The 20394-nt window shown below is 44.6% G+C and overlaps 1 protein-coding gene and 1 pseudogene across 3 annotated transcripts in view; one reads left to right on the forward strand and one right to left on the reverse strand.

Annotated features, from left to right (window-relative positions):
- The window catches only part of ZHX1 (zinc fingers and homeoboxes 1), a 31673-nt gene extending 30586 nt beyond the window's left edge, over nucleotides 1-1087 (reverse strand). Inside the window, exon 1 of one of the 3 annotated variants that reach the window (XM_074387102.1) lies at nucleotides 376-1087. The gene's annotated coding sequence lies outside the window, so the exon portion shown is untranslated. The remainder of the gene's footprint in view (nucleotides 1-375) is intronic. The other 2 variants (XM_039464413.2, XM_039464412.2) reach the window with 2 other exon arrangements.
- Nucleotides 1088-16113: 15026 nt separating this feature from the next.
- Nucleotides 16114-19233, forward strand: LOC101041755 (peroxisomal multifunctional enzyme type 2 pseudogene; annotated as a pseudogene).
- The last annotated feature ends 1161 nt before the right edge of the window (nucleotides 19234-20394 follow it).

Here is a 20394-nt window from a genome sequence, read left to right on the forward strand (position 1 = left end):
GCGCTCCTGACCTCCCCTAGGACTTCCAACAGCACTGGGGTGCTCCCTCCGGCGGCGCCCTCCGCTGGGAATGCGCAGTCTTCACTCCCCTCAACAATCCTAAGTTACTCAGTCCCCACCAAGGCAGAGGACTAAAATTTTCCCTCCAGAGAAACCCCCGCCCCCAAGCTCTTTCGGCGGCGGAGACATTCAGAGTGAGGGAGGCTGCGGGTCAGTCCCTCGGCGGCGACTGCCCAGCCGCGAGGCAGGCCCCGTCCCTCCCCCAAGACGCCCCGCGCCCGGTCCCCCCGCCACCCGCCGCCGCGAGCGGGATCAGCCCCGAGGGGGTCTCTGCTTTGAGGCCGCCCTCCCCGCGCCGGGCCCCGCGCCACTCGCCTTTCCCGTGCCGGCCGCGGACTCTGAACTCCGGTTCCCACCCGCAGCCAGGAGTCTACGGGCCCGTTGGTCGCGGAGCCGGCTCGCGCCACTACCTGCAGGGGCCGCCGCGCCTCTCAGCGCCACGCCGCCGCCATCTTGCATTTCAAACCGGCTGCACTTTTCAGGGAGTCAACTCTGACCTGTGAACCCTAAACCCGGAACCGCTCGGCGGGCCCACAAAGGGGCCTCCGCAGCTCCGTGGCCCGCGGAGCGTGGGGACCCAGGGTGGGGGTGCGAGGAGAGGCGCGCGCCCCAGCGGCCGTCCGGGGGCGGAGGGGGAGGGAAGAGAACCGGCCGAGGCAGGGCCCTCCCGCGCGCGCGTCCTCCGCGCGCCCCCACCCCGTGTGGCGCCGGCCTCCCCAATCCCAGACCCTGCTGTTCCACTGGGGTCCGACCCCGACCCCTACCCCGGGGATTGGCGCACCGCGGGAGGTAGGAGCCGCCCCGCCCCTCTGTCAACGAAGCCCCGCCCCGGGCTGCGGAAGCTCCGCCCCCTGTCAGGAGAAGCTCCGCCTTCCCAGGCTCTAAGTGGCCCCGCCCCTTGCCGACTACCGCTCCGCCCGCTGTCGACGGAAGCCCTGGTCTTCCCTCCGGTCTGCACAGAAGGCAGCCCGCCTTCCTTGCGCTCCGCCTTCCTAATGTCGCTGCTGGGTTGTGAGAGGTAAGCATGCTGCCTTCCACTGAAACGCCCCTTGTCATCACACGCCCATCCCCTGGGGCTACACGACCGAGGCCCCGCCCCTTTGGGTGGAAGCCCCGCCCTTAGGCGGCAGCCGCGAGTCCAGCCCTGAGCCGCGCGCCTCGTCAGAAGTCGCCGCGCCCCGTGTCAGCGGCAGCTCCACCTCTTCTCGCTTCGTACCCCTTTCCTCCGCGGGCCGCAGCTCCACCCGCAGACACCAAAAGTTCAGTTCAACTGCACTCGGAACCGCCGGGCGAGGCGGAGCCACTCTGCCCCTCGGACGCCCTCCTCCAGCTACTCCCTTTTCCAGAGGCTTCTTTCCGAGTCAAGGGCTTCACATCCCGACGGCTTCCAGGGAAGCGGCCCCGCAGCGGGGCCAGCGAGACCCGAGCTTTCGGGAACAGCGCCCTGCGTCGCCGCTCCTCCCCACCTCCCTTTCCTTTCGGCGCACGCCGCCGTCAGAACGCGGAGGAACAGAACCAAAGCGGAGCAGCGACCCACCCTCCGGCGGCTCCACACGCCGGTCCCTGGACGCTCGGGCGCTCCTGGGCCCCTTGACTTCACTCCCCGCCCCCATCCCAGTCGGGGACCCTTTGTGCTTTGACAGCAGAGCTCCACTGAAACACATTAATCCTAAAAGATGGAGTTGCTTCAAGTGGAAGTCTGATTTTTTTTTTTTTTTTTTTTTTTGAGACGGAGTCTCTCGCTGTCGCCAGGCCAGAGTGCAATGGAGGCGCGATCTCGGCTCACTGCAACCTCTGCCTTTCGGGTTCAAGCCATTCTCCTGCCTCAGCCTCCCAAGTAGCTGGGATTATAGGCGCCCGCCACCACGCGGGGCTATTTCTGTATTTTTGCCAGGCTGGTCTCGAACTCCTGATCTCAAGTGATCTGCCGGCCTCGGCCTCCCAAAGTGCTGGGATTACAGGCGAGAGCCACCACGCCCGGCCATGGAATCCAATTGTTCAAATCAGTGTTCTATATGTTCTTTTTATTTGTAGGTTTCATCTTAGAATCCTTAAACGTATGTACGATGAGGCTTAATGATCTTATAGGTAAAGGTGTTCAACCCTGCCACATTCAATGCCCTGAACTGACAAGAAAAAATGTAACACTGCTTTACTCTTCTGGAGTTAAATTCCTAATGCAAATAGCTCTACAAATAATTTCAAGAAACTAATGTGATGTTCTAATAAAGGTGAAAAAAGAGAAAGTCGTTTATAATAAAATACTGCATGCACTAATATCAAGAAAAGTTTTAAAATAAATTTTCACAGTGCAAATACTCTGACAACAACAGAATTGCAGAACAAAAACTGCCCCTGCAAAATTTCAATTCGCCCCCAAGGGGCGGTACTGCTCTCACCGGGAACCTCTTCAGATGGAGGAAGAGGTCTGGAAATGCTTCAAGTAATTCATTCTTTTGTCTACACATTTAATGACTAGTTTTTGTGTGTGCCGGTATATACCAGGCACTGTGGGGGATGTACAGCTGAGTTAGGCAACATTCCTGTCTTCCAGGAACTTATAGTCTACTAGCCAAGCAAAAAAACAGGATCATAAAAATGTCTCAAAGTGGGCAGGGTGTGGTGGCTCACACCTGCAATCCTAGCATTTTGGGAGGTTGAGGCGGGCGAATTGCCTGAACTCAGGAGTTCGAGACCAGCCTGGGCAACACAGTGAAACCCCATCTCTACCAAAATGCAAAAAAATATATAATAAAATAAAAATTAAAATATCCGTGTGCACCTGTAGTCCCAGCTGCTCGGGAAGGCTGAGGCAGGAAAATTGCTTAAACCCGGAGGCAGAGGTTGCAGTGAGCTGAGATCGCATCACTGGACTCCAGCCCAGGTGACAGAGTGAGACTCTGTCTCAAAAAAATAAAAATTAAAAAAGTCTCAAAGTGAAAGGTGAGAAGAGACCCCTTTAGGGACATGGAGCTGTTGACTGTAACTCCACATTCTACCCCCACTTCCTCCCTTGCTTTCTTCCTCTTCCTCCTCCTCTTCTTTAGCACTAGTTTATAGAGTCACCTCCTCCTCTCTATGAGCTGTCTCCCTGGTTCACTGCCCAATGCCAGCAGCCCAGAATTCTCCCAGTTTAGAGCCATGCCCACAGGGCAATTCTGTCCAAGAAAACACAATGCTGATAACAATGTCCTTTGCTGAATTGCTTCGAATTACTTGGTATCCTTGTACAAAGTAAGACTGTTATCATCACCACTCAAAAAAAAAAAAAAAAAAAAAAAACCTGGTTGCAGACTTAAGCAATATGAATATATGTTTAGCAGAGCAGATTGTGCCAGCCCACATAAATCTGCTTGGAGATCAAGCTCACAGAGTAACTTGTTTTTATTAAAATAAATTCATTTATAAAAATTGTAAATATGATGGATTTTAACAGCTGCGTGGCTCCAGAAGTAAGTGTTTTTTTTTTTTTTTTTTTTAAATCATGGATTGGCACAATTAGAAGAGTCTAGATTTTTTTTATGCATATGTTTTGCAGTTTGTCATACTCAAACTGGTATGGCAAAACTTCAGTACTCTTAGAGATAGAAGTTGTTCAGCAGGTTTTAAAAAGCACAGCACTTTTGCTATTCAGAGCCTCTCTACCTTTGGAACAGTAAAAAAATATATATTGGTAGGAAATGAAGAGCTTTGGATAAAAAGTTCTAAGTGCTGGTGGCATCTGAAGAGGAATAGGCTTCCAACAGCACTTTTGTAGTAGTTCCCTTCTGTTATTATTTTTCCTTTTTCTACTTTTTTGTGAAAAAGTCTTTCTAAAAACATGATACCATGAAACAGACCAGCCAAAAAGACATCAAACTAAGACACTTTAAACTTTTGACTATAGTTAGGTGAACTTAAGAATTTAGCCCTAGTGAAGTGTTCCCACAGTTTTCTCTAATGGCTACTTCAGAAGGTGAACAAAAATGTTCCTACTAAAACTAGTTCAAGCTGAACAAACTTTTAGAGTCAGTTTGGGGTCAAGGCATTGCCCGCTTCTCTTAGCGCTTACTCTGTGAAAATAATGTTATTGATAATAACAACAGTAAAAAACAAGTCAATATTTCTTGGTACTTGTAAAATTCCTTCCCATTTCACTCTTTCCCTCTTCCTACTTCTAGTATAGGACTACAGGACTATAGATACAAAACAAGGAAAACAGAGAAGGAAACTGATTTTACGGTATTCATTCAAAGAGTAACACATTGATACACTTTATATTTTAATCATAGTATCACTACAGGACTATAGATACAAAACAAGGAAAACAGAGAAGGAAACTGATTTTCTGGTATTCATTCAAAGAGTAACACATTGATACACTTTATATTTTAATCATAGTATCATCTGGGTTGATTCATTCAACCAGATTCATTCATTGGTGTGTAACTCTATTTCAAGCAAACATAGTGGTTGTATCAGCGCGACTTCTGAGGAAAAAGTGGCAGTATGTATTTTTTGACTTAAAACCTTAGGATACTATGGCTGGGCGTGGTGGCTCACACCTGTAATCCTAGCACTTTGGGAGGCTGAGGCAGGCAGATCACCTGAGGACGGGAGTTGGAGACCAGCCTGACCAACATGGAGAAACCCTGTCTCTACTAAAAATACAAAATTAGCCAGGCATGGTGGTGCATGCCTGTAATCCCAGCTACTTGGCTGAGGCAGGAGAATGGCTTGAACCTGGGAGGCAAAGGTTGCAGTGAGCCAAAATCGCACCATTGCACTCCAGCCTGGGCAATAATAGCGAAACTCTGTCTCAAAAAAAAAGAAAAAAGAAAAAACCTGAGGATACAAATCACCCTAGGGAACACCCAACTAGGAAACAATGCTAGAATACGAAAATGCAGTGATTCACTGTGTTTCGGTCTCAGCAGAGAAGTCTAAGTAGCAGTCCTTAAACTTTAATGTTCCTGAAAATTATGGAGAACTTTCTTTAAAAATAGATTCCCAGGGTAGCATAATTTGCCAGATCTACATGAACTGCATTCATCCTTAGCTCTTTGGCCGGGCGTGATGGCTCATGTCTGTAACCCTAACACTTTGGGAGACAGAGGTGGGTGGATCATTTGAGGTCGGGAGTTCGAGACGAGCCTGACCAACATGGATAAATCCCGTCTCTATTTAAAAAAAAAAAAAAAAAAAAAAAAGGATTCTTCCCCACTCCTGGGACAGTCTAATTCAGTGGGTCTGGGATGAGGCCATGAATCTGCATTTGACGTTCAGCTGCAGACTGAGAAATACTGGTCTAAACAAATGCTTATAATTAAACAAAAATTTCATGTAGAATTAAGGGTTACAACCTACAAAAACTCAACGTCTCTATGAGGAGAGATACCATTCCTAAAGCTGTCAGTTACATGGACGTCAACACTGGGAAGGAAATGCCTTCACTCCTTAAGAACTCTCAGACCCATTGCAGACTTTCCATAGTCTAGGAAAGGTCACAGCTCATTAAACTCTGACCATTAGATATGTTATCCCATTATACCCTCCTGGTCTCTCTGTGAGGTAGTGGGTATTGTTTGCAGTTAACATAAGAGGAAGCTAAGGTTTGGAGAGATTAACCTACCCAGAATAAGTAAGCTGGGTTTTGAATCCATCCTGACCAGTCCCAAATCCTAATAAAGATGTTACATACACGCCTTCTAAGGAAGAAGGCATTGCGTTAGCTAAGCTACAGTGTGCGCTGGATTTGAGAGCATTCACTGTCGTTGAAGTCAGATGGTCACTGTCAAATCACAGATTCTCTGCCACTTGCTAACTGTATCAAGAAGTACAAACCCAGCAAAATTTAGTGGCTTAAAAAGTGAAGCAGTTCTTTACTTCGGAGGTCCGTGGGTCAGCTGGGTGGGTCTGCTCATCTAGATGGTTCTGAACTGGAGCAGGTTTGGCTGATCTCAGTGGTCAGCAGGTTTGGCTGATCTGTGGTCAACAGGTGGGCTGTCTGGTCTAGGACAGCTGCATTCATATGTCCTGGGGCTGGCTTATGCAGGACAGCCTCAGCCACACCTTCTGTGGATGGATGGCTGTTGATCACAAGGGGAATGGGCAACATGTTGCATCTTCCAGTAGAGTAGCTGACCTTTTAAGAAAAAATGTGCTGGACCAGTTAGGTTCTCTTTAGATTTTGGAATTGGATCATTGGCTCTAATGAACAGAACTCAACAGTCTTATTGGACTCTTTAGCTGAGGCTACTTGGCCAGGTCATTTTCTCCTGGAGACTTGAAAGGAGTGAAGACTTGAAAGGGTGCAGTGGCTCTTGAGTGTAATCCCAGCACTTTGGGAGGCCAAGGCCGCCAGATCATCTGAGGTGGGGAGTTCGAGACCAGCCTGACTAATATGGAAAAACCCCATCTCTACTAAAAATACATTAGCTGGGCATGGTGGTGCATGCCTATAATCCCAGCTACTCGGAAGGCTGAGGCAGGAGAATCACTTGATCCAGAGAGGTAGAGGTCGTGGTGAGCCGAGATCGTGCCATTGCACTCCGGCCTGGGCAACAAGAGCAAAACTTCATCTCAAAAAAAAAAAAAAAGAAAGAAAAGGAAATCCATCTCCTCCTGTACATTTCTTTTTCTTTTTCTTTTTTTGAGACGGAGTTTCGCTCTTGTTACCCAGGCTGGAGTGCAATGGCACGATCTCAGCTCACCGCAACCTCCGCCTCCTGGGTTCAGGCAATTCTCCTGCCTCAGCCTCCTGAGTAGCCACCACGCCCAGCTAATTTTTTGTATTTTTCAGTAGAGACGGGGTTTCACCATGTTGACCAGGATGGTCTCGATCTCTCGACCTCGTGATCCACCCGCCTCGGCCTCCCAAAGTGCTGGGATTACAGGCTTGAGCCACCGCGCCCGGCCACATTTCTTAATAAAGTGGATGCAGAGGCCTATTTCTCCCACCCACTCACCAAATACCTACGTCACGCTTTAGCTCTAACATTGGCATGTTATGCTAGGACTGTGCTGTCAAAAAGCACCACAGACTGGGTGGCTTAAACAACAGAAATGTATTTTTCTTGCAGTTCTGGACACTAAATATCTGAAATTAATGTGTTGGCAGGGTTGGTTCCTTTTGTTTTGTTTTGTTTTGTTTAGTTTTTGTAGTTACAGAGGTCTCGCTCTGTTGCCCAGGTTGGTCTCCAGCTTCTGGTCTCAAGCAGTCCTCCTGCTTGGCCTCCCAAAATTCTGAGAATACAGGCAGGAGCCACTGTGCCCAGCCACAGCTGGGGTTCCTTCTGAGGGCTGCGAGGGAAGGATCTTTTTCATGCCTCTCTCCTTGACTTGCAGATGGCCATCTTCTCCCTGTGTCTCCACATCATCTTCCCTCTGTATATGTTGGTGTTCAAATTTGCTCTTATTTTTGGTTGTTAAGACAGAGTTTTCGCTCTTGTGGCCCAGGCTAAAGTGCAATGGCATAATCTCGGCTCACCACAACCTCCACCTCCTGGGTTCAAGCGATTCTCCTGCCTCAGCCTCCTGAGTAGCTGGGATTACAGATGCCCGCTACCACACCTGGCTAATTTTGTATTTTTAGTAGAGACACGGTTTCTCCATGTTGGTCAGGCTGGTCTTGAACTCCTGACTTAGGTGATCCACCCACCTCGGCCTCCCAAAGTGCTGGGATTACAGGTGTGAGCAACTGCGCCCGGCCGATTTGCTCTTCTTATAAGCACACCTTATAAGGATTAGGATCTACCATCACCTCATTTTAAATTACCTCTGCAAAGACCTTATATCTCCAACCTTAGTCATGTTCTAAGGTACTGGGGGTTAGAACTTTAGCATAGGAATTTTGAGGGAGTCATAATACAGCCCACAGCAAGAGGAAAACAGTCATCACTATAAACTACAAAATGCAAGTAGTATCTTACCCTGTTCTTTCCTGGGCTTATCTATAGTTCTCCATATGGGAATGTCTTTCAGTACCTAAGAATATTCTGTAACTACTTATTGACTATGGTCTGTAATTGTTTAAAGTTCCAAGTCTATGAAAAGGGTGGTCATACTGGATACTTTTTGAAGGCTTTTTATATTATGGTGAGTTTATCTTATGTTTAATCAAGTAGAGCTTTGTTTACACACTGCTGAAGGCAATGGTTTTCAGCTAGACAATAGAATCACCTGGTGTTTTCTAAAAACATCTATTTTTTATGGGTTTATTCAAAGAAAGAAAAAAAATCTATGCCCCAGCTCTACCCCCTGAAGTTTCTGATTTATTTGGTTTACGATGACATACAGGCACCGTTTTTTGTTTTAAAAAAGCTTCCCAAATGATTCTAAAATGCAGTCAGTTTTGAGAACTAATGGCATCAGGCAAGGGGAAGGGAGGTAACCAATTCCTTTCAAGAACCTCTACCTGCCTGGCTCTGAGGTCAGTACTTTGCTGTATAATCTAATGTAATGTTCAGAACAATCCTGTGAGTATTAATACTACATCCCCCATTTGTAGATAAGAAAATTGGAGCATAAGATTTATTTGCTCAAGTTCTACAAGCTGTGGAGGAAGAGGTTCAAATATTGGGTTGCAGGACCATGGTAGGGCTGGAGATTTTTCCATCAGAAGGTCAACAACCATATTGTGAACACATTATCTCTATTTGTCAGAACAGACCAGCCTACGCTGCTGAAACAAACTCCAGATACCCAGTCTTAATATCACTTTTTGGTCACTGAGGCTTCTTTGGGCCCTCAGTGATTCTCTAGGGCAATTCGCTTTCAAGTGGTAACTCAGGGATCCAGGCTGCTTCCTCTTTTTGGCCATATACAAGAAATGTGGCTAGTCACAGGAAATGTGGTAGAGCAAATAGGCATTTTGGTGAGCAGTAAATGTTTCTTCCATGTTACCTTACCAAAAAGCATCTTTTTTGGAGAACATATTCAAGAAGATTGAAATGCATGTTTGACTTCACAGGCTCTCCTTTTCCACCACACAGTAAAGTCTACAGTCCATCCTTCTGTGCCTTGGATGATTTAAAAAGTCAAGGCAGGCCGTGCATGGTGGCTCATGTCTGTAATCCCAGCACTTTGGGAGCCCAAGGTGGGTTGGATCACCTGAGGTCAGGAGTTCGAGATCAGCCTGGCCAACATGGCAAAACCCAGTCTCTACAAAAAATACAAAAAATGAGCTGGGCACGGTGACATTCGCCTGTAATCCCAGCTATTTGGGAAGCTGAGGCAGGAGAATTTCTGGAACCCAGGAGGTGGAGGTTGCAGTGAGCCAAGATCGCACTGCAGCACTCCAGCCTGGGAGACAGAGTGAGACTCTGTAGCGAAAAAAAAAAAAAAGTAAAAGTCAAGGCAAACCTAAACTCTTTGTTGAGGTATGATGCAGTTTGGATGTTTACAGGTATGTTTACATTTAATTTCAGATGCAACTTGATGTATTTGATTGTATTATAAACTCCTTGGGGGCAGGGACCATACTGTATTCATATTTGTATCTTTCCTAATGCCTTGCACACAGTAGATCTTTAATAGAGCTCATAAGTTTATATATACATAAATTTAGCACATATTTATGGAACAAACAGATACAGTCTCTGCCCTCATGACTATAATTAAAATACCCCAGCTGGACTTGGTGGCTCATGCCTGTAATGCCAACACTTTGGGAGGCTGAGGCTAGAGGGTTGCTTGAGTTCAGGAGTTCAAGACCAACCTGGGTCTTGAAGTGAGACCTCATCTCCACTAAAAATAAAAAAAATCTAGCCAGGCCCCATGGCACATGCCTGTAATCCCAGAGAGGCTGAGGTGGGAGGAACACTTGAGTCTGGGAGATCAAGGCTGCAGTGAGCAGTGATCTCACCACTGCACTCGATACAGCCTTGTTGACAGACCAAGACCCTGTCTCAAAAAAAAAAAAAAAACCTAAACGTAACTTTAATTAATGTTGGATCTTGTCATTTGTAATATGTTTTAGCTACCTTGACCTCATTTTAGTTATGAATGTTAAAAACTGAAAATATAGACCTAGGTGTTACTACATATGCTTTTGGAATATTAAAAAATTAAAAAAATATATAGACTGATTAGCTTGGACTTCTCATTAAGTTAATTTCTCTGTTTGTAGTCTGCTGACACATTTATTTCCCTCCTGTTTCATAGCTTATGTTTCCAGCTATGAGACTGCAAGTATGCAATTTACAGCCAACGAGATAATATATTGCTGTGCTTATGTTACACATATACCTAAAGGTTAAACACCTTTCTCATCATACAGATAGATTTGCAGAGATTTAACAACTTTCTTTTTTTTTTTTTTTTTTTTTTTTGAGACGGAGTTTCACTCTTGTTACCCAGGCTGGAGTGCAATGGCACGATCTCGGCTCACCGCAACCTCCGCCTCCTGGGTTCAAGCAATTCTCCTGCCTCAGCCTCCTGAGTAGCTGGGATTACAGGCACGCGCCACCATGCCCAGCTAATTTTTTGTATTTTTAGTAGAGACGGGGTTTCACCGTGTTGACCAGGATGGTCTCGATCTCTTGACCTCGTGATCCACCCGCCTCGGCCTCCCAAAGTGCTGGGATTACAGGCTTGAGCCACCGCGCCCGGCCAGGGATTTAACAACTTTCTTGAAAAATACTTGCCCAGAGACAGTTGAGGGACAATATAAAAATATAAGAATTTTTTATATTTAAATTTTATGTATTATTTACACATATTTGTATTTTATATTTAAATTTATTTTATATTTAAAAATTTTTTGGTTTATAAATGCAAGGATTTTTTTTTCCAGATCTTTTTTGGCCCACCTTTAAGATATTTCAGGTTTTATAACAAAATAAGAATTTTGGCTTAAAAGTAATTTTTAAATTTTTATAAAACATTTGTATTACCAAAGGAATATATTTACTACAAAAACATTAACAAATAGAGATGAGAATTCATCCATGTTTCTCCCTTCCTAGCCACTATTAGCATTTCAGTGTATTTCCAAATTGGCTATTTTTAGATGAAAGAAAATGTGTAGTTGTCTCTGCTTCTTCTCCTGCAAGGTTATTTGGTATAAGAGTACTTTTTAAATGTCTTTTTGGATAGACATTTTCATTTAGCTAGTATTTTAGTGATTATATTTCATGCAACAGCTGTGAGGTGAAGGTTCAGAAAAAAACAGGGAATTCACTTGGTTGATGGTAATTTACATTTTCTCCCTAGTGGGGTGGGAAAGAAAGAATTAAGAATAATTTAAGGAAGAAACAGAAAAGAGACATATGTAGTGGTCCTAAATATAAAACATGTAAACTGAATGAAAAAAAAAATTACAGAACATAAGATTGAGGGCAACTTATTTTTCTTCCTAAATAATTAAAGCAAAAGCTTGTGTCTTTTTTTAAGATCCTGATTTTCCTAAATGTTCACCACAGTAAATAGCTATAATTAGGATTCATCACACGTAATCAGTTTCCAAATTATTTCATGAATACATTATCTCTTGCATGGAGCCCCCCTTTTTCCTCACAAGTCAATCTTCAAACCAGTTGCAGTTTCATAATGATCCTTTAAATCCATACTTGTAGCTCACAATGTGTATGTCCAGGATACTCATGTCTGGCTCCCTTTGATCTATTAAATGCTTTAGTTCCATATCTTCGGGCATTTAAATCATTTTGATTCAGCATGTGCTCTGAAGGTAGAAGTATTTCAGGAGCCCTCTCGCTGCATGTTAAGTGCTGTTCTCTGACACCCAGCCAGAGCTTGGATATTGGCAGGGTTGATTGCTCAAATGTAGTGATTTCATTTCCAACCTTTGCACACTAAAATTACATAGCCTGAACACAAAACTTCCAGATTTTTCCTCTTGGAAGCACAACTTAACATTTCCACAAATAAAACAATCTTGAAAATGGGATGAAATTTGAAAATAAAATTGTAATACGGTCACAGTAAAATATTGGGGATATTGATGCTGGTTTGTGAGGTTCGGTAGCTGAGAAACCTTTAAAAAGGGTTATTGTTGGAGCATTTCATTTTTTCTACTTTTATTTTTATTTTTTTTTATTTATTTATTATTTATTTAGAGACGGGGTTTCGCTCTTGTTACCCAGGCTGGAGTGCAATGGCGCGATCTCCGCTCATCGCAACCTCCACCTCCTGGGTTCAGGCAATTCTCCTGCCTCAGCCTCCTGAGTAGCTGGGATTACAGGCACGTGCCACCATGCCCAGCTAATTTTTTTGTATTTTTTTAGTAGAGACGGGGTTTCACCATGTTGACCAGGATGGTCTCGATCTCTTGACTTCGTGATCCCCCCGCCTCGGCCTCCCAAAGTGCTGGGATTACAGGCTTGAGCCATCGCGCCCGGCCCTACTTTTATTTTTAAAAGAGAGTGGGTATCTTAGGTTAGCTGCCCGGGAAACAGACCCTGAGTAAAGGAGATGAGAGCAAGTGGTTCGTTTGGGAGGTGATGCCAAAAAGAATGAGGAGGGGTGTGGGGATATAAGAAGGGAAAGGGAAGGAAGCTAACAATAATACAATATCAATACAATAGGTTGCTGCTCTGGGACCTAGGGCTCAACTCTAATGGAGAACCTAGAGATAAAGGGTAGAACACACCTCAGAGATACCCCACCAAAGGGGCAAGGGAACAGGGATATTATTCACCAAGTCCCATCTGTGTCTAGCCAGAAACTATAACTATTGCCAGGGGCAAAGAATTAGGGGTGCTAATTATTTGCCACTTCCAGACCACCTCCAGCATGAGTGATAAGAAAACCCTCAGGTGGAGGGTTACAGACATTTGCAGGAGTTGCATTGGCACATACTGGAATGCTGAGTGCCAAAGCCATATGAGTGGGGCACCTACAGTGTCTGTTCAAGGAAGGTGATTAAGAACAATGGTTTCATTTTTTCCTGTTTTGAGATGGAGTTTCACTCTAGTAGCCTGGGCTGGAGTGCAATGGCGCAATCTTGGCTTACCACAACCTCCGCCTCCCGGGTTCAGGCAGTTCTCCTGCTTCAGCCTCCGGAGTAGCTGGGATTACAGGTAGCACCACCATGCCTGGTTAATTTTGTATTTTTAGTAGAGACAGGGTTTCTCCATGTTGGTCAGGCTGGTCTTGAACTCCTGACCTCAGGTGATCTGACTGCCTTGGCCTCCCAAAGTGCTGGCATTACTAGGCGTGAGCCACCGCGCCCAACCAAGAACATTGGTTTTTGAGTCACAGAGACCTCATTTAAGTCCTGTTTCTGCCACTTATGTGTGACAGTGAGTAAATGACTTAATCAGTCTAAGCCTCCGTTTCTTTGTTTATAAAATAAAAATAATACTAGAACCGGCCGGGCATGGTGGCTTACGCCTGTAATCCCAGTACTTTGGGAGGTCGAGGCAGGCGGATCATGAGGTCAAGAGATTGAGACCATCCTGGCCAACATGGTGAAAACCTGTCTCTACTAAAAATACAAAAATTAGCTGGGTGTGGTGGTGTGTGCCTGTAGTCCCAGCTACTTGGGAGGCTGAGGCAGGAGAATTGCTTGAACCCTGGAGGCAGAGGTTGCGGTGAGCCAAGATCGCGCCATTGCACTCCAGCTTGGGTAACAAGAGCGAAACTCCGTCTCAAAAAAAAAAAAAAAAAAAAAATTATAATAATACTAGAACCTACCTACTAGACCCTTTATGGCCATTGATGGTATAAATGAGATACTATGTCTAAACTGTGCACAAGGTGAGTGTTCACAGTATGTATCAAATAATTGGCTCAAATGGACATGAGAGAGTAAGACAGAAAATTTTGGCTGTTAAACTTTTGTGCACACAACTCCTGGGTTGCCTGCCAGGCTCACACTTTCTTATAATATGGGATTCCCCTAATAATGTCTAAATTATGTGACATTGGTCTCTGGCAGGAAGTAGGGGGGACATCAGGACCAATCCAATTCTTTGGTGCTAGGAGAGTACTATAAAGTCTAGAACACAGAATCGCTGAGCCTCTGGGTGGCTTTGTCTTTGTCGAGTCACATTAATGGCAGCTATTTTAGGAACTTCAGCCAAGGGCTTGGAGCAGGCCTAGTTCCCTCTCATTGACCTTTGGTGGTTTTAAATATCCATGAGGTAATTTCCATCCTTTCACAAATGTACCTTTTTGCTAAAGTTAGAAAGAGAGGATTTCTGTTACTTATAACCAAAGAATCTTAACCAATAAAACTCATCTGTTTTTTATTTTTATTATTTTTTAGAGCTATATTTTAGGCTGAAGCATGGTAGGTTATCATGACTCACTGAAGTCTCAAACTCCTGGGCTCAAGTGATCCTTCTACCTCAGCCTCTGGAGTCGCTGGGACTACAGGCATATGCCATTACACCTGGTGAATTATTATTTTTATTATTATTTTTGTAGAGACAGGGTCTTGCTATATTGCCCAGGCTGGTCTCAAAATCATGGCCTCAAGCGATTCTCCTGTCTCAGCCACTAAGATTACAGGCATGAACCACTGTGTCCAGCAAAAACCCATCTTTTTTTTTTTTTCTTTTTTCTTTTGAGACAGAATCTCACTCTGTCACGCAGGCTGGAGTGCAGTGGTATGATGTCGGCTCATTGAAACTTCACCTTCCAGGTTGAAACTCCTGAGTAACTGGAATTACAGGCATGCACCACCAACCCTAGCTAATTTTTGTATTTTTAGTAGAGATAGGATTTCACCATGTTGACCAGGCTGGTCAAACTCCTGACCTCAGGGAATTGGCCTGCCTTGACCTCCCAAACTGCTGGGATTATAAGTGGAAGCCACTAGGTCCGTCCTCATCTGTTTTTAACCTAATAATCTAACTGCTGGATGCATTCTTCTTCTTCTTTTTTTTTTTTTTTTTTGGCAGAGTCTTGCTCTTCTGCCAGGCACCAGGCTGGAGTGCAGTGGCGCAATCTCGGCTCACTGCAGCCACCACTTCCCAGGTTCAAGCAATTCTCCTGCCTCAGCCTCCCAAGTAGCTGGGACCACAGGTGCGCGCCACCACTCCCAGCTAATTTTTGTATTTTTTTTTTTTTTTTTTTTTTTTAGTAGAGATGGGGTTTCACCATGGTCTCGATCTCTTGACCTAGTGATTCACCCGCCTCGGCCTCCCAAAGTGCTGGGATTACAGGCTTGAGCTACCGCACCCGGCCGCACTCTTCTTTTATCAATAGTTATATATAAATATAGTATTTCTTGGTATTTTATACTTGTTCCCAGAACTAGTAAAAGAAACAAAATAAAACTCCCACAGCCTTTCAGTCCTTTCCGCAGTTATTTTGCTGACTGACTATATAAAGCTTAGAATAGAAAATCATGACTAAATGGATTTCAATATCATGAAGGTGCCCAATATGTAAACAATTAACTGTAAGCAAATCAAACTGAAAATTTCTTCTTTCATGGCCTTGGAACGAGATAAATCTAACAGAAGCAGCTTCTAAAAATATAATCAGTATGATCTTGTATCTTTTTAAAAATAAGTCACTAATAGCAAGATACTTCTCTCCTCTTCTGAAGTATGGGCTTCCCTTCACTATAGCCGTATGTGCCTCCATGTCTTATTAAACTCGTATCTTTCTATTCTGCTTTCTTAATCCTCTTTTTTTTTTTTTTTCCCGCGATGGAGTCTTGCCCTGTTGCCCAGGCTGGAGTGCAGTGGTGCAATCTCAGCTCACTGCAACCTTTGCCTTCCATGTTCAAGCAATTCTTTGCCTCTGCCTCCTGAGTAGCTGGGATTACAGCTGCCCACCACCACGTCCGGCTAATTTTTGTATTTTTAGTAGAGACGGGTTTTCACCACATTGGCCAGGCTGGTCTTGAACTCTTGACCTCATTATCCACCCACCTCAGCCTTTCAGTGTGTTGGGATTACAGGCATGAGTCACCGAGCCTGGCCCTTAATCCTCTTCTTATCTATTTATCCAGCAACTAAATCAACTGATACTTATTTAGTGCCAACTGTGAACTGATTGTGGTAGGAGCTAGATCTATAATCATAAAACAAAACAAAAAGTTCCTTAAAGAACCTCTGATCTCATAGTGAGACAAACAAATAAATAAGCATTAAAAAATACCTAGTCAAGGTATGTGTCACTGCAGCTGGACTCATGGTGTCACCACTGAGTTTCAACACCTGGTGATACTGGTGACTGGTGTAGGGAAGGACTGCGCCCAGTCTATCCACTGGCTTTTGCAGAAAAAGGAGCATTAATTGCTGTGAATTATTTAAGGGAGGACTTCAAGGGAGTTGGTGAAGGCTCCTTAATTGCTGATAAGGTTGTTGAAGAAATGAAAAACAAAGGTGGAGAAGTGGCCAACTATGATTCAGTGGAAACGGGAGAAGGTTGTAAATACTCTTAGAATAGATGTGGCCAACAATTCTGGAACTCTGAGGGACCATTCTTTTGCTAGGATAAGTGATGAAGACTAAGATATCATCTACAGAGTTCACTTGTGGGGCTCATTCCAAGTGACCCTGGAAAGCATGTGATCACATGAAGAAGCAGAAATATGTTAGGATCATTATGACTTCATCAGCTTCAGGAATATATGGCAGCTTTGGCCAGGCAAATTGTAGTGCTGTGAAGTCTGTATTGCAGTTGAAGGCAGGGAAAGCAACCTACTCATTGTAACAGTTTCTCCTAATGTTGAATCAGGGATGACTCGGTTATGCCTGAAGATCTCGTGGAAGCTCTAAAGCCAGATTACGTCGCATCGCTGGTCCTTTGGCTTTGCCATGGGAGTTGTGCAGAGAATGGTGGCTTGTTTGAAGTTGGAGCAGGATGGATTGGAAAATTATTCTGGGAACAGCCTCTTGGAGTGGTTGTAAGACAAAATCAGCCAATAACTCCTGAAGCAGTGAAGGCTAACTGGAAGAAGACATGTGACTTCGAGAATGCCAGTAAGCCTCAGCGTATCCAAAAATCAACTGGCAGTATAATTGTAGTTCTAAGTAAAATAGATTCAGAAGGAGGAGGTTTTTGTTTTGTTTTGTTTTGTTTTGTTTTTGTTGAGATGGAGTTTTCACTCTTGTTACCCAGGCTGGAGTGCAATGGCGCGATCTCAGCTCACCGCAACCTCCGCCTCCTGGGTTCAAGCAATTCTCCTGCCTCAGCCTCCCCAGTAGCTGAGATTACAGGCACTCACCACCATGCCCAGCTAATTTTTGTATTTTTAGTAGAGACGGGGTTTCACCATGTTGATCAGGATGGTCTCGATCTCTTGACAGAAGGAGGAGTTTTAACAAATCCTATCAGGCAACATGAGGATGTGCTGGAGCTACTGGCCATAAACTCCCTCCATTTTCTTCTGCTTATACAGAACTGGAAGCTATTATATGTATGCCTTTGGAGTGGTAGAATCAATCAAGGATCCAAAAGATTTGCAATTTGTTTCAATTCACTCACTTCAGAGGAAAAAAATAAAAGATTTGAAATTTGTTCATGGCTAGGCGCGGTGGCTCACGCCTGTAATCCCAGCACTTTGGGAGGCCAAGGTGGGCAGATCACGAGGTCAGGAGATCGAGACCATCCTGGCCAACATGGTGAAATCCAGGCTCTATTAAAATACAAAAAATTATCCAGGCGTGATGGTATGCGCCTGTAGTCCCAGCTACTTGGGGGCTGAGGCAGGGGAATCACTCAAACCCAGGAAGCAGAGATTGCAGTGAGTGCAGATCGAACACCACACTCAGCCTGGTGGCAGAGCTAGACTCCATCTCAAAAAAAAAAAAAAAGAAAAAAGAAAAAAAAGGAAAAAAAAAAGAAAAAAAATTTGTTCATGAAGAAAGCTCTGATTTCTCCTGTTTGCCTACCTTTGGAGTTATCATAAGTCAGAGATCTATAATGGATGGAGAATGAGCAGAAGTTCCTGGGCTTTCAATGAACTTTGCAAAGGCTGTTTATGGGGAGCAATACTTGGAGTTATATAAACCACTTCCCAGAGCAGAAAAATGAAAATGTGAAACAGTTGTTGCTGATGTCCTAGATAAAGGATCCGGTATAGTAATTCTTATGGATGTCTATTCTTATTCTGAGAAGAAACTTATGTGCTATAATCAGTTTTCTCTCTTTCTCTTGTTGGCTCTGGAGGCTTTGGTGGAAAATAGACCACCTGAGGCTATACTTACAGATATCACCTTTTTTTTTTTTTTTTTTTTTGAGACGGAGTTTCGCTCTTGTTACCCAGGCTGGAGTGCAATGGCACGGTCTCGGCTCACCGCAACCTCTGCCTCCTGGGTTCAGGCAATTCTCCTGTCTCAGCCTCCTGAGTAGCTGGGATTACAGGCACGCGCCACCATGCCCAGCCAATTTTTTGTATTTTTAGTAGAGACGGGGTTTCACCATGTTGACCAGGATGGTCTTGATCTCTTGACCTCGTGATCCACCCGCCTCAGCCTCCCAAAGTGCTGGGATTACAGGCTTGAGCCACCGCGCCAGGCCTTTTTTTTTTTTTTTTTTTGAGACAGTCTCACTGTGTCACCAGGCTGGAGTGTAGTGGCGCAATCTTGGTTCAGTGCAACCTCTGTCTCTCTGGTTTGAGCGTTTCTCCTGCCTCAGCCTCCCAAGAAGCTGGGGCTGCAGGTGCACACCACCACACCTGGCTAATTTTTGTATTTTTAGAAGGGATGGGGTTTCACCATGTTGGCCAGGATGGTCTTGATCTCTTGACCTTGTGATCTGCCTGCCTCGGCCTCCCAAAGTACTGGGATTACAGGGGTGAGCCACCGCACCCAACCAGTACCACCTCTCTTAATTAATCAGGCTGCTTCTTTGTACTGCCTCGGCAGAGACTGGAATCTGTTACACTTTGATCCTAATTTTGCTAGCCTAGCACGTTTTGACATGTGTACATAGATTATGTGTACACAGATTAAGTACATTTGGATTTTTTCCCAGGCATGTTTTATAGCAGTTTGCAGATAATGTGTCAAGATTCAAGGTGATCAATCAAGTCTTGTTTTGCAAAACCAGTGTATCCAGGGCAAACTCTACAAACTATGTGGAAGGAAGGAAACAGAATTCACTTTCAAACCAAAGTCCAAGGAACTAGAGACACTGTCATTTCAAATGCATATGTGAATCTTATACCAACATCTGATATTTCAGCTAAGACAGCCTCTGAATGTGAGGAACTTCAGGATACCTTTGTATTTGAGGAAACGGGTCACTGCCTTAAGGATGTCGGTGTGAGATGGTAAAAAAAATAAATGTGGCTAGGTGCCGTGGCTCATGCTTGTAATCCCAGCACCTTGGGAGGCTGAGGTGGGTGGATCACCTGAGGTCTAAAATAAGCTCAATGAATTCTACAATGCATAGCTTTAGGGATCACTGATAGAACTGGCCTAAAAACAAATGGCAAAGCAGAATGTAACTCCCCACTCCTGAGTGGGCTGTCCATTGTGTGACTTTTTTTTTTTTTTGAGACGGAGTTTCGCTCTTGTTACCCAGGCTGGAGTGCAATGGCGCGATCTAGGCTCACCGCAACCTCCGCCTCCTGGGTTCAGGCAATTCCCCTGCCTCAGCCTCCTGAGTAGCTGGGATTACAGGCACGAGCCACCATGCCCAGCTAATTTTTTATATTTTTAGTAGAGACGGGGTTTCACCATGTTGACCAGGATGGTCTCGATCTCTCGACCTCGTGATCCACCCACCTCGGCCTCCCAAAGTGCTGGGATTACAGGCTTGAGCCACCGCGCCCGGCCCAAAATAAGTATCTTCTAAAGTATTTGCCTGGCATCCTAAATATTAATGTCATTAAAAATATCCACATCCACTGGGTTGTCTTTTTGTTGGTGAGTTTTAGGAGCTATATATATTATTTGTTGAAGCACAAAGTTTTAAAATTTTGATGGTCTAATTTATCTAACTGCCAAATTCAAGGTCGTGAAAATGTCCTTGTTTTCTTCTAAAAATTTTACTTTTAGTTATTCAATATAGCTCTTTAATCCGTTTTGTTGTTTTTTAAATATCAACTTTTGGCCTAGCATGGTGGCTCACTCCTTTAATTCCAGCATTTTGGGAGGCCAAGGTGGGCAGATCACCTGAGGTCAGGAGTTCAAGACCAGCCTGACCAACATACAGAAATCCTGTATCCATTAAAAATACAAAATTAGCTGGGTGTGGGGGTGCATGCCTGTAATACCGGCTACTTGGTAGGCTGAGGCAGGAGAATCACTTGAACCCGGGAGGCAGAGGTTGCAGTGAGCCAAGATAGTGCCATCGCACTCCAGCCTGGGCAACAAGAGGAAAACTCTTGTCTCAAAAACAAAAATCAACTTTGAAGTTTCAGGGTAAACATGCAAGGTATGCAGGTTTATTATACTGGTAATTGTATGCCATGGTGGTTTCCCA

This window comes from Saimiri boliviensis, chromosome 15 (assembly GCF_048565385.1).
Source record: "Saimiri boliviensis isolate mSaiBol1 chromosome 15, mSaiBol1.pri, whole genome shotgun sequence".
NCBI classification, from domain to species: Eukaryota; Metazoa; Chordata; class Mammalia; order Primates; family Cebidae; genus Saimiri; species Saimiri boliviensis.